This window comes from Myotis lucifugus, unplaced genomic scaffold (genome assembly GCF_000147115.1).
Source record: "Myotis lucifugus unplaced genomic scaffold, Myoluc2.0 scaffold_207, whole genome shotgun sequence".
In the NCBI taxonomy this organism is placed as follows: Eukaryota; Metazoa; Chordata; class Mammalia; order Chiroptera; family Vespertilionidae; genus Myotis; species Myotis lucifugus.
The window spans coordinates 229,929-244,908 of NW_005871255.1; the positions used below are offsets into that span (position 1 = coordinate 229,929).

General features: G+C 40.6%; 1 protein-coding gene across 20 annotated transcripts in view; it reads left to right on the forward strand.

Annotated features, from left to right (window-relative positions):
• Positions 1 to 14,980, forward strand: part of SIPA1L1 (signal induced proliferation associated 1 like 1) — a 322,135-nt gene that overhangs the window by 116,297 nt on the left and 190,858 nt on the right. Inside the window, exon 1 of one of the 20 annotated variants that reach the window (XM_023761347.1) lies at positions 5,666 to 5,732. The exons of the other annotated variants lie outside the window; for them this stretch is intronic. The gene's annotated coding sequence lies outside the window, so the exon portion shown is untranslated. Of the gene's footprint in view, positions 1 to 5,665; positions 5,733 to 14,980 lie in introns of those variants that run through there. 20 annotated transcript variants of the gene reach the window in all.

Here is a 14,980-nt window from a genome sequence, read left to right on the forward strand (position 1 = left end):
CAGTCATCTAGCCACAAAGATGGGCTTTAGAATAGGGTGGTGCACTTCCTGTGACTGCTTACATTCTGGACCACGAGGCAGAAAGACAGAGAAAAAGAGCTACAGAGGTTTGCCCTATACCTTGAGATCACAGTTCCTCTGATTAGAGAGGAAGGTTCCTTTTTCTCAGAGGTTTAGGTAGCTATAGTTCCCTCTACCCACCATTACCTTGAGATTGCCTTGGACTGGGAAGCAAGAGAATAGAGAAAAAAGGAGGGAAGGGAGGGATTTCCACCAATCCTTCCAGAGTTAGGAATCCCCCTTCCTGCTTCTCAAGCTAGAATTCAAGGGATTTGTGGATTTGCTCCATTTGTTTGCATCTTGGTGCTTACTTTTAGGATTCTGCCTGCCTTGAGTCCAGGCTGGGGGATTTTGGAGGAAAAAATGGGGAAGTTTATCACTGGTTTAGTGATTGAATTTTGCTCTTCTCTCCCAGTCAATTTGCTATCATCTTACTTTTCAGAGCCCTCCAATAGCTGCTTCCTATATTCTGTCCAGGCAGTACAGGTGCCTTCAGTGAGAGACAGGACAAGTGGACTTCCTTCATCTTATCCAGAACTAGTGTCCCCTCTATGTTGTTTTTAAATACAAAATTTGGAATAGTTTTTGGATGAGTTACATAAATCTTGAAACAGTAGGTATTCTGTGGACAGTTGTTTCTCATAGACTTTAAAACAAAAGTCATATTATCTTGCCTGAATTGATTTACATTTAAAGGTATGAGAACAAAGTAGAAACCTCCTAGTTTTGTGGAAATCCTGTGTTAAGAATACAGTGGGCTCTTTCTCTTGCTCCTCTTCACTAATAAAAAAATAACAATTTGAGGTAAACATTTTAGTACCATGATACAAATTTCCATTTAGCACCATATGATTTTTGGTGCAGAATTGCATTTGGGAAGCCTGTAGTCATTCATTATTCTGTTTACCTTGGGGTTTTTATCTTTTGTTACATCAAGAATTGTCTGATTTTAAGCCCTCAGTATCCAGTATTGAGTTGCCTCTGAGGTGAGAGTTGATGCATCTTCATTCTGAACCCCTTGTATAAACTCTAGGAGGAATTAGAGGATTTAGGGAAGTCCAAAAATGAGAGGCTATTTTTAACAGATTCATTCTCTACTGACTTAAAAAAGAAAAAGTGGACTAAATATAATTAATCAGACATTTGGTGAAAAACAAAAATAGTTCAATGGATTCCTAGTGGAAACAATGCCCTGGTCTAGAAATTGGCAAATTAAAGTAATTATTTATCTGAAGAAATATATTAAAAATTAGTGAGGGGGGACTCAACTGTAGGTAATCAATCTCTTGGAATCAACTTCAGAAGGGCATGTGAATGTGATCATAGCAGTACTAGTATATAGGAGTAGGCAATTAGAAAGGCCAAGTTTGAGGTAATTAAGAATAACTCATTTAACATTTAAATGATAAAAAGTGATGGTAATATATGAATATGGAAGATAGTTGGATAATCCTGTTATTCCTTAAATGTAACTCCATGGTTGTTATTGTTTTCATGCTTTTAGCATCTATTTTTCCCCTGAGTGATCAAGTGTTAAGGACTTGAATATTGCCTCTCCTAGTGCTTGTGCATGTTATATTATTTAAGACTCATAACATTGGGACGTTTAAAGAGCTCTGTGCCAGACCCGGTGCTGAGCACCTTGCCTGGGTTATCCTGTGTCATCCTCATAAGAACCCCATGAGGCTGGTGCTCTTAACCTTTCAGCTATAAAATTGTCCAGTTGAATGGGAAAAATTTCTTAATTTTGACCACTTTGAAGACTTTCCCCACTTTTTTTTGTTTTGTTTGTTTTGTTAATCTTCACCCAAGTATATTTTTCCATTGATCATTTGGAGAGAGTGGAAGAGAGAGGGAAAGACAGAGAGAAACATCAGTGTGAGAGAAACACATTGATTCGTTGCCTCCTGAACACACCCTGATTAGGGCCAGGGCCAGGGCCAGGGAGGAACCTGCAACCCAGGTAAGTGTCCTTGACTAGAATCAAACCCAGGATCCTTTGGTCTGCGGGCCAACGCTCTATCCCCTGAGCCAAACCAGCTAGGGCAAGACTTTCCCCACTTTTAAGGAAGGGGTTGAGAAGACCAAATTTAATATTAAAACCATTCATTGCAGCATTATTTACAACAACCAGGATATGGAAACAAACTAAGAGTTCATCAATAGATGAATGGGTAAAGAAAATGTGGTGTATAGGCATGGAATATTATTCAGCCATTAAAAAGAAGGAAATAGTGCCGTTTGTGACAACATGGGTGGACCTTGAGGGCATTGTGCTAAGTAAAATACTCAGACAGAGAAAGACAAATACCATAATGATCTCACCTATATGTAGAATCTAGAAAACAAAACAAAACAGAACAGAACAAAAACCAAGCTCATAGACAGAGAACAGATTGGTGGTTGCCAGAGGTGGCAGGTGGGGGGGCGGGTTTGGGTGAAATGGGTGAAGGGGATCAAAACATAAGAATTTCTAGTTGTAAAATAAATACGTTCTAAGGATATAATGTACAGCATGGTGACTAGTAATACTAAAAATCGTGGAGAGATCTTCAATGTTCTCATCACAGGAAAATAATACTTTTTTTGTAACTGTGTATTATTGATGGATAACTTAGTGTGGTTATTATTTTGCAATACAGGGTTGGGCAAAAGTAGGTTTATAGTTGTTTGTATGGAAAATACAATCCTAATATATAAAAACCCAGGGTCTGTAACGTCCAAAATGACCAAAGGCTCGACCGACCGGAAGTCAGTTCTGCAGTCAGTGCTGGGTTGCCGTGGCGACCCAGCACTGACTGCCACAGCTGCGGGTGAGGTGACCCAGCACTGACTGTCAAGGGGGCTGCGGATCAGACTCAGAGAGAGAAGCAGGGTCTGATCCGTAGCCTCCGTGGCAGCTGTTGATCAGCCCTTGCCTCTCTCTTTCTGTCTGGGCCTGACCAGCAGCTGCACCTCTCTTTCTTTCTGGGCCTTTGCGGGGGGGCTGCTGATCAGCCCCGCCTCTCCGATCAGGCCCGGAGATAGGCCCCGAGACGCTTACTGGCATAGAAACCAACCAATCAGAACCAAATCTGGGTGAACTGTGAGGAGCCAATGGCTGCCTAGGAAGCGGAGCTTTTGACACTGACTGGCATAGAAAGGGACCAATAGAACCTAATCTGGGTGAACTGCGAAGGCAGAACCTAAGGTGGGGGCTGACGAGGGGTTTTAAGGGCAACAGCTGTTTGGTGTAAGGTGTAAGAAAGCAGTTCAATTTTTTAATGACCGATTTGGCAGTATAGTGCATATGGCTGGCTATCAGTCCAGATATAGGGATTATGTAGTTTTGTCTGCCAAGAACATCTCCTCCTGCTGAAAAAAGCCCCCCCCCCCCCCCCGTTTAAGCAATCCTATTCTATATAATCTACCTATACTAATAAAAGGGTAATATGCTAATTAGACCGGGTCGACCGACCATCTTCCGGATGTCCGACTTCCTTCCGGACAAAGCCATGGTGGTGGGGGCCAAGGGAGAGGCAGTTAGGGGCAATCAGGCCAGCAGGGGAGGGCAGTTAGGGGCGATCAGGCAGGCAGGAGAGGGCAGTTAGGGGCGATCAGGCAGGCAGAGGCAGTTAGGGGCAAGATCAGGTTGGCAGGGGAAGAGCAGTTGGGAGTGAGATCAAGCTGGGGAAGAGCAGTTGGGAGTGAGATCAAGCTGGCAGGGGAGGGCAGTTGGGGGCAAGATCAGGCCGGCAGGGGAGGGCAGTTAGGAGCGATCAGGCCAGCAGGGGAGAGCAGTTGGGGGCGAGATCAGGCCGGCAGGGGAGGGCAGTTAGGGGTGATCAGGCAGGCAGGCAGAGGCAGTTAGGGGTGATCAGGCAGGCAGGCAGGTGAGCGGTTAGGAGCCAGCAGTGCCAGATTACGAGAGGGATGTCCCACAGGGATCGGGCCTAAACCGGCAGTCGGACATCCCCCAAGGGGTCCCCGATTGGAGAGGGTGCAGGCTGGGCTGAGGGGAACCACCCCCCCAGGCACGAATTTTGTGCACCGGGCCACTAGGAATTAATGAATAAGAATACAAGAATAAACAGTTTTGCATACTCGCAAACTGTAAACTTACTTTTATTCTACCCTGTATATACAAATATTGAATCATATTGAACATCTGAAACTAATATTATGCTATGTTAATTATACCTCACTAAAAATAACACATTTTATGAAGGTAAAGAGCATTTTAACTAGGTATATAGGAGCTTCAAAAATCAAGTACTGGGTTTCATGATTATCCAATTTCAACCAAAGAAAGAATGGAACAGTCTTGGTTTTATGATTCATTATGTCATCAGAACATTCCTTCTGCCAGTTCTCCCCATGTCAGCTTGGTGTAAGTAGTCTCTTGTAATCACCCCCCTTTTCTTGAGTATGTCTGATTCTATAGAATTGTGCTGCAGTGAGCTTTGTTAATCCAGCGTCAGGGGACAGAATCCAAAGGAAGGGCTGAAGTTCAAGGCAATAAGAATTTGGTACATTTTCATATGGATAATTTAGAGTATTAATGCACTTAATCTTTTAAACTTCCAAAATGATTTCACAGAGATGAGTCTTTATTTGTGTTCAAAAGAGATGACTCCTTCTCTCTGTCTTCCTTCCTCCTCACCCAAATTAATTAAGATGCTCTAAACCAGTTGGTTGATTTTATGCTTCTAAGAGAGAATAAGACCCTAAGGAATTGAGAAATGGTGCTCACATCCTGTCCAGATGAATATTTGTGCCTGGATGTGCATGTTTATACACATTTTCCTTTGTGAATGTACAGGCAGCAGCCAACTCAGAGTCAGCCAGACAACGTGTGTGGTATCCTTCCTTTTTATGAGCAATGCCGGCCAATTGCTAAACTCAGATAAGATCCATGGAGCTATTTTGCTGTTTTTTCGATAAGTGCCTTCATAGCTATAGGCCAAGGACATTCTACAGTCCTTAGGAGAAAGTCTTAGAAATGGTCCAAATAAAGGGCTATTTGTATCAAAATTTCATTTTTTACCTAAATTGAAACACTTACGTAGATAACAGTTTACCCACAGCACAGAGACAAGTGATGAATATTTGAGATTCAGTTTTTATTTCTGTTAACAGTTGCTCATATATAGAGGCATTGGATGTGAAACTGAAGTGGGGGTTGTGCTCTGTGGTATCTCACTGTGAAGTTGCACATTCCTCTTTATGAAAATGTCTCCAAGTTCACCTTTCATTCACGTTGTATCATACTTAGCGAGAATTTAAAACCAGATCCTATTCTATTCACGTGATTCTATTCTTCTGGATCCATTGGAAGATTACATATGTACAAAACCTCTACAGAAACCACAGAAGACCCATCTTAATTGTAATTCCTTACAAAATTTTATAACAGTTTGGTTTAGCTTAAAATGGGCATCCCAATTATGTGGCCTTATTCTTGCTTACCTGGTTTTACTGTCTCATTCTGCCCCTGCATCCAGTTCATTTTCCACATTGCCACCATAATTTCTATGCCAAAAGCATATCTAACCATGTCACTCTCCTGCTTAAAACATTTCCAGTGCACTTCACAGCCTGTGGGAGAAGGTCCAGGATTATTAAGGTGGCCTTCCAGCCCTCTGATGGGAACCTGGCAACCACATCGTCCACCACTCCCTGCTTTGAACTTGGTACTTCTGTCACCGCAGGGTGCTTGTTCTGTTTCCTCTCAGCACTTTCCATCTCCTTGTTCTGTAAGGTTTTACTCAAGGCGTTCCTTCCTTCTGACACTACTGGGTTGGGTAGGGTGCCCCACCTCTGCATTCCTGTAGCATGCCCTGTCACTGTACATGTGACATTGCCTGTCTCACTATACATGTGACAGAGCTGTGAATTCCTTGAGAGCAGGGGACCATGTTTTAATATTCTGTTTCCTCAAGCCTGATACAGAAATAGACACAGATGGTAGTAGATACCATCTTCTGTGTGTGTTCATGCAGCCTTGCATGAATGATGGAGTTGTGTTTTGAGGAAGCAAGTGAGTTCCCATCACTAGAGGTGTTCCAGGCAGGATCTGAGAGGACTCTATTATTCAGAAGTTACTCTAGCTCTCATTTTCTATTTTAGTTAGCTTTTTTATTTATTTAAAATTTTTATCTTCAACAATCAAACAAATAAAACCTCCTTAGTAGTTAGCATCATATTAATAGCTACAAAATGCCTACCAGACACATTAGCACTAATTTTTCCAACAATGCTAGGAGGAGAATGGTAGCATTATTTTCATTTTATAGTGGTAGGAACTGAGGCCAGAGAGAGATAAGTTAGCCTGCCCAAAGCTTTACCCACAGTTAGTAATTATTAGAGCCGGGATTCAAATCTAGGTTTGACTCTAGATGCTATGTACATCTCAAAAACTGATGTTTGTGTAATGACAACGTACAGCAGGAAGTCCCAGTTGTCACGTAGTGATATCAGTAGGCTTGTTATTTTGTTTGGCAACAATATTTGGAAAATAAAGAAGTGATCTTTTTTAAGGAAGTGACAACAGAAATGGAAATAGATTATTTCATGTTTACTTTCTTTGTTTGGATTTTGTTCTAGCTTTAAACAAAATCTGTATATCGAGTTGAAGTAGAGAAGCTGATCCTGACTTTTTCTATAGTCAGTAAATTTCTGATTCTCCCCACAAATAGGAGCTTTCTCCACCACCCCATCCCAGCTCTGTGGAGTTATTCTTTTTATGCTAGGCATAATCCATTGCACATAATCCTGTAGCTCAGTGGTTCTCAACCTTCTGGCCCTTTAAATACAGTTCCTCATGTTGTGACCCAACCATAAAATTATTTTCGTTGCTACTTCATAACTGTAATGTTGCTACTGTTATGAATCGTAATGTAAATATCTGATATGCAGGATGGTCTTAGGCGACCCCTGTGAAAGGGTCGTTCGACCGCCAAAGGGGTCGCGACCCACAGGTTGAGAACCACTGCCTTAGCTGTTTTGATGGTATGGGTAGCAAAGAGTATAAGAGCATTTCCAAAAAAGTAAAATAAAAATAATTTATCTCACCTATATAGGCAGGTTGCTATAAACAACTATAACTTTTAAAAATAAGGTGAGGGATATCAGAATAAGAATGCTGTTACTTTTAAATCTCAGCGTGGTTCTGTGATAGTAGCCAGGGAGTAGTTCAGATCACAGAGCCCCCAAGTGACTGTTAGTAACCATTCTCCTGGCTTGCAAAACACAAAGAAGCTTTTGTAAACAGCTTACAGTGTGATGTGTTATTGTTGTTTAACTTCCTTTATTTATTTTTTATTGATTCCAGAGGGGGGGGGGGAGAGAGAGAGAGAGAGAGAGAGAGAGAGAGAGAGAGAGAAACATCGATTGGTTGTCTCCCGCATGGGCCCCGACCAGGGATCTAACCCACAATCTGGGCATGTGCCCTGACCAGGAATCAAACCTGCCATCTTTTGGTGCACGGGATGACGCTCTGAGCCACTGGGCAACACTGCCAGGGCTGTTGTTTAACTTCTTAATCCCCCCCGTGCACTGCCCCACACATCCACTCTCCAGGGCTTGTTCTGGTGGTCCCACTCACTCTGCCCAGTTAAGCCCCCAGAGTAGATCCGGTGTGTCAAGATGCCTTTTGTGCCCAAAGGAAAAAAATTGGAAAAGATTTATTTGTATTTGAAAGGATGTGGATGTGAGATTTAGATGGAAAAGGGCAGTGAATCATGAAATATGTTTTAATACTGTAAATTCATTTGAAATTGCCTTTTTGCCAAATCTTACCATGTATACTTTAAATATTCTCTGGCATCTGCAATGAAATTTGTGTTGACTGGTAAGTAGTAAGGGGGATCTGATTAAACAGGATTTCATTTTCTCATATAAAATGTCCTTTAGGAATGTGCTTCTACCAAGTCATCAGGAGGGACTTAGGCTCCTTCCGATTTTCAGCGTCCTAAGCATAGGCCTTCGTTCCTAACCACAGGCCATGTTGGAGCTGCAGCCAGGATGTCTGCAAGAGGAGGGGGAAGGGAAAGGGGCAAAGGGACTTTGTGGAACCTCCACCTATTGACATCTTCTTGAAAGTCCTTGGCCACCGATGTCTTCAAGGGGGACCCAAGTGAGATATGTAAGTGGGCACATTGCCAGCCCAAATAAAACCAAATTTCTGTGATTGGAGAAGAGGGGGAGGGGAGTGGAAATTAGGTTCGAAAGAGTCGACTCTCTACCACCAAATGCAAACTTTATTTTTGAATAAAGTTTGGATCTAATGTAACCATGGATCTAATGTAACCATCTTTTCAAAGTTTAAAGAGAAGTATATTATGTAGCATATTTTATTATTTTTTTAGTATAGGTTAGCTTTTTAAAACATGGAGTCGGCATTTCATAAAACGGGATACTGTCTGTTTTGGTAGATATATATATATATATTTTTACCACGGTACACAAAGAAAGGCATTTCTGCGAACGGGCAAATGAGTCGTAGATGATGGATTTAAGGGTCGCTCTCATAAATTGACAGCCAGTTTAGGTGTTCCCTCTTTCACTGAATTTCTGTCTTGGAGTTTTACAAAATATTAGAGCTGGGTCAGGATGATACTAACTCGTTATTATTGGATCTTTACTGTGGGGCCATTGCTTGCAGTGAAGGTGCAAAGAAGGGTATGGATCCTGCGCCAGATAGGTAGCATATTTTAAAGAACTATTTCAGTTTGGGGAATTTTCCCCCCAAAAAACTGTTATGTTTTTTAAAAATTCTTAATATCCTTTTATTACGCTCTAATCAATCTTTTAAAATTATAAAATTATAAATATTAATAAATATGGGCCTAAAAATAGAGTAGGATTGATATTATGCACTTCAGATTAAAGAATTCTTTCATGCCTCTCCTAAAGGGAGCATGACTTAGAAATATTTGTGAAAATCATCATGTCTTTCTTGGAGTCCATCCTTTAACTCATGAAAACTCAGCCTGTCGGGTATTAAAAACTGCTTGGGGCTCGGCTGGCATGGCTCAGTGGTTGAGTGTCAACCTATGAACCAAAAGGTCACGGTTCGATTCCTGCTAAGGGCACATACCTGGGTTGCGGGCTCGATCCCCAGTGTGGTGCATGTAGGAGGCAGCTGATCAATGATTCTCTCTCATCATTGATGTTTCTATCTCCCTCTCCCTTCCTCTCTGAAATCAATTAAAACAAAACTGCTTGGGGACGGCTTTGTTCATGATCTCCAGGCTAATTCTGATGTGCTGTGGTTTTTCTTGCCTCTGGATTTTTCTTCCCAGTAAATTCTCTCCATTCAAAGTTCTGCCTCTACCTTTCAACCTGGGGAAGTTCAGACTTCACTTCCTTTGCTCAGCCTCTCCTGTCCTGCAGGCTATGCTGCCTACCCTCTCCACCTGTTGCTCCCTGACTGGTTTAGTTGCTTGGGGCTCCTTCCTGCTGAGTGTCCTCTTGGTCTCACTGCCTGCCTCTCAGAGGAAGTCCAGGGGTGATGTTGTGTAGTTCGTGTAAAGCACTCTGAATGGTGCCCAGCCTCCCCATAGGAAACACACATCATGCATATCCATCTTTTTTTACATTTCATTGTAATTGCTTCTTTGCTTTTTCTGGATCATACTAGTAGATTCCTTGAGGACAGTTGCCATGTTTTGTGTTCATTAGAACCCCTGCAGTGTATTTTCAGTCAATGTGTAATGGACGAGCAAGTGTGAGTGGGTCAGCAGGAGGAGGAGAAAGACCAGAGTTCCTTCACTTCAGCCTACTCAGCCCATGGAGACACGAGGCAGAGGGCTCTGTACATCACTGATGTAAAGAGCAGGGGACCTTAGCTCTCCCTGTCTTACTGAGTGAGCTGGCCCTTCTGCAGACACCATGGTATAATTTCCAGAATTATCTGTCATTGGAAGACTTAATTTAGGAGCTCTGTATTCATTTGCTTTACGTTTTTCACTTAGTGCTTATCGAGTATCTGCAGAAGCGAGCAAGAATAATTCTTACCTTTAAGTTCTACAGGATAGTGGGGGAAACAGACCACACACACACCATCCTTAGTGTCTAAGTGCTTAAGTGAAAGATTATAGGTATGACCAGAGAAGGGACCAGTGGTTCTTATGTTTTTCTTGTTTAAGAACATTAAGTTCTCATTATGGAAGGTAAGTGCTATTCTGTAGGCCCATTCTTTCAGAGATTTTATAAGTTTGTATATATTTATATGTATGAGACACGAGTCTGTTGCTAGCAATAGCAAGGCAAAAATAGCATCAGAGGTCATTATATTTTGCAATGCCAATATCTTTGACCGCTGCCTCCCTGGATATGACAACACTAAGGACATACCACTTAGACCTTCTCTGTGAGCTCTGGACCTGCATCCTTAGGGTGACTGCACGGTTTAATATGGCTACTAAAAGTAGCACTTTCATATTTTAAAAAGTGGAAGGTGGGAGAGAAAAGAGGTGCAGTTCTGAACAGAGTCAGCTCCCTTTGGGCAATCTGTCTTTGGTTGTTTTCTCAAAACACACGTACTTGTTTTTCATCGGCTAGAGCTTATTCATGTGGACTCACCTGGCTGCAAGGGAGACTATGCTGGTAGTCTTTTAGTTAGGTGCCTTGCTTCCCCGAGATAAATTTGGGGTTCTGTTAGGAACAAGTGGAGAGTGGACATTGGGTAGGAACAAGCAGCCTCAGCTATATTGCTTAATACATGTTATTTGAATGAATGAACGAATGAAAGAAGCATGGCAGGATCAAGGCTTTTGGTGCAGATACTATACACTTTTCACGGTCTGTAGTTTTTGAACCTTAAAATCAGATTGGTCTTTCAGATGTCTAGAAAATGAACTATTTGGATTTGCTCTGAATCATAGTGTTAGTTTCTCTGTAGGCATGGTGGACCAGGCCAGAATTGTAGGCTAATGAGAGGAGACTGGTTTTATAGTGACATTTGCATATATGGGCACCTCTGGTATTTTACGTTCCTTCTTAATTAGCAATAGTTTAATTTATTTAAATGGTTTCTACTGAATTACTGTTATTTTGGCTTATAGAAATGGATATATAATTTATGTCATTTATACTTATAAATGTTTTTACAGAGATTTATTACTTTATATTTTTCACCTCTGTCCTGGCAACGATTTTTTGAATGTAGACACCAAAATTACGAGAACATGATTTCCTAAGTGATGCAGTGTGCTAGTGCCAACCCTATACCACTGTAGTTCCCTTGAAATATATATATTTTTAAATTGTAAAAGTTTTAAGTGTTCTGAAGCTTCCTTAAAATTGAGGATGATAACAGTTTCCAAAATTATCAGCAATCAGTGCCGTAATTATTTCACTGATATTTTGATAGGATATTTATGGTTTTCTTTGATCTTCCGGTTTCTGAACACAACGTTAAAAAAGAAAACTTACTTCTTTGTCAAAGAGACTATTCTGGTCAGTATGGCCTTGTGAACTTGTACTTTCTGAAGAGACGTGTACTGTGAGGACCCTTCAAAATAGGTTTTTGTTGGCTTCTTCTTTGAGACGACATTCATGTTCTCTGCATCCCATTGAAAATATGTTCTATTCCTTTATTCTGTTGTGCTGAGCAATCGGAAATTGGTTTTCCCCAACCATCTCCATATAAAGAATGCCCGCTTTTATTAATTATGTGGAGAAGTAGATTCCAGGGTCCCTCAGCTGCAGGATGGCTCTTTTTTCACAGCTGCTATTCTTCCTTTGTAGAGGATGCCAGTTGCTAAGAGGAGGCTTTGTCTGTTGCATATAAAATGAACTTTGTTTGGGCCTCCCTCAAGCAACTTCAAGTGCATGAGAGTCCAGCTGGACATTCCTCACCAGATGATAATTTAAATGCAGGTCAAATTTAGAACCCAACTTATATTAGTTTAAAAATAGACAGTGCCTCGAGAAAGCTGACCTCTGGTACATTTTGGGCTTGGGAATCTGATGGGCTATTTCTCATAACTCACCCAGGCCTGTTTTAGACTCTGAAAGGCAGTATGCATTTAGGCTGGATGAACCGGTGCCCTCATAACTGGGAACCCCATCTTCATACTACACACCACTTCCTTCAGTCTATACGCATCACTGCCAGGGAATTCATGGAAGATGAGAGACTGTGCATCATAGAAGGGAATTTGATTTCTGTACATTACTTTATTGGGTGTTTTCCAGTTTGACTAGGAAAGGCTACAGAACATAGAAAGAAAATCTAACAGGTTAATTTTAAGGTAATAAGACCATCATATGATATATTCTTCAGTTTTAGTAAGATGAGTTGGAAATATTCCTCAAGGGACATGGTAAATATTGGTAACCCTAATGATCAGAAAGATGTGACTACTGGTTGCTCTCATCTGGGGCTCAGAGTTAGTTTATCCAATGATGTCGCTAAACATTTTTACTATGCAAGTGATTAATCAGTTATTAAAATATGGAATAATTCTTTCATGTCTCAGTTATCACACCCAAGTCTAAGATTTACAGAGAATGTGTTCAACAGAAAAGTTAATAGGGTAAGGTTAGGTGGGGGAAAAGTTTATTACTAACCTTTTAATTATCAGAGAAGCAAGCATACATTGAACTTGTGTGGATATGTTTGCCCTAAAACTTTGTTCAAAATTGAAACAAAATGGTAAGTGTAAAGTTTTAAATACTTGAGTTATTTAGACTTCATTAAAAAGGTAACCCTTGTTAAGGGAAATTTTTTCTTCATGATTTAAAAAGGTAAAATAAAGTTTTTTATGCAGTAAAATCTATCTTTATATCTGGACACCTCTTACAGTCTTAATGGTTATCACAAATACATTTGTATAACAGTTTCTTTGAGGCTTATACCTTTAAACAGAGTTAGTGTTTAATATTAAGCCTTTTTGGTTCATTTAGCAACACAAAATTATATATTTTGTGACCCTCTTGTATCTGTAATATTACTTTTTACATCAAAATATCTGACCTGCTTATAAGAGGTCAGAGTATATTGTACATATTGTGTGTGTATGTGTGTCCCACGCTACTACTAAAATTGATGTGTTTTCGACAGAGGGCTAGTGTGAATATTTTTGCATTACATAAGTAATGTTTGGACATCTCTAAAACTACCATGCCACACTAGCTAGGGTAGAAATGTCATACAGCGACACATTTGTGGAAGCACTTATGTATATTTTTCTTTGTTGTATACCTGCTTGGACAAAAGCAAAACACTCACAATAGTCATGTTTCATCATAATAAAAAGTTAAAACTACAAAAAGTAGAATTTTGTTCAAAAAGGTAATGGTAGGAATTGAGTAGCTTCCTAATAATGATGTGTATAGTTATAGAGAACATTTTCAAAGTTAGTGTTTAATAGGAATGAAGATGACTGTTCCCAATACTGGGAAGTTTGTTTAACTTAGTAACAATAATATTTGTAATATCTTAATTTTTTATGATGCTCCATAGGTTGCTGAATGCTTATGTAATAACACCCTTTTCGATCCTAAGAGTCATTCTTTAGATAGACAGGACATTTAAAACCAAAAAGAAATCAAATCCACATCATAGATTCATTTCTAACCGATTGGAAAGGAACTACCAATTATTGGATTTTCATCAGTCTTTTAATTAATCTGGGTTTTGTTTTCTCAGTAAAACCTTCACTATAATGGAAAACTCAAGCAAAAAACTAAATGTGGCTCTTGGAAACTCTGAGCTGTCTCTGAGGTTCAGTTCTCTGAAGTTTAAATTACCGTGTTACCATTGGTCAGTAATAATCAGTTGTTCGTTGTTTCTTTGAGTCTCTCCTATGTGTCAGGTATCATTCTAGACTCTGGGGACATTGTATTTCCCCAACCTGACACTGAACTTGTCTTTATGGAATTTTTAGCTTGGTGAAGAGACACACAGGTTAATTGAACTTTACATTTGACAAGTGCTCTGGAAGCTGCATAACCATGTCTTTCCAATAGTGTACTAGTAAAGGAACAACCTGATGTTTTATTTAAAAAAACCCAACACTACAAGAAGCAAGAGGTGGGGTTTATGGGGTACATTTTCAGCAGATGGTATATAAAAGCAAGTTATTTAGAAATATGAGAATGTACCTGATATCCCCATTAGGTCAGGGTGTGTTTGGGGTGAAAGTGGTAGAGGAGGAGGAGGGGGGATGGCAGAAAGCATTTCTAACAAAGATGAATGGGGATGATTCAGATTTTGACTTGGGAAGTGCGAAAATATTTCAGCCCCCTACCTCCTCACTCCCAACACACACAGGAAAGCTGAATGTGTTTGATGAGCTTAAAAGTTGGTGTGGCTGGAGGCATAGTCATTGGGGGCATGGTGCTGGATTGTAGTGAAGGGGCTTTTAGACAGTGTCATGGATTTGTGATTTCATGCCCAGGGTGATGAGGAGCTATGGAATGGCTTTAGGCAAGGGTGTCTTGTGTTTTCCAAAGGCCACTCAGTTGCTGTGTTGAGAAAACGTATTAATTAGAAGGCAGCATGAGTAGATGCAGGAGGTTCGACCATACAATCTTTTACTGCTGTTATTATGGGGCATAAAGGGGGTAACTATTTTTTTTTTTCCTAAACTACAGCTGGAATTTTTAGTTTTGCATTTTGAATGAGCTTTAGGGAAGGTTCCCTGAGGTCCTGTGGGTTGGTCTTAGTCCCTGCAATGTGCCCCTGACTTTGAGCAGAGCTTGGCACAAGAAAGAGTGCCCAATAAATATTTCTGAACCGACTGATGGCCTGAGAAAAGTGCGCTTCTGTTTTCTGCTCATCCAAGGCTGTCGGCACCCGGTGGTCTGACTGTATTTAAACCTGTCTGTGATGACCCGCCAAGGCAGCCAGGTCGGCACAGACTCTTGTTCTTGACAACAAGGTCTTTGTTTGGATCCTTTGGGAAATACTGGTAACTACCAGGGCTGA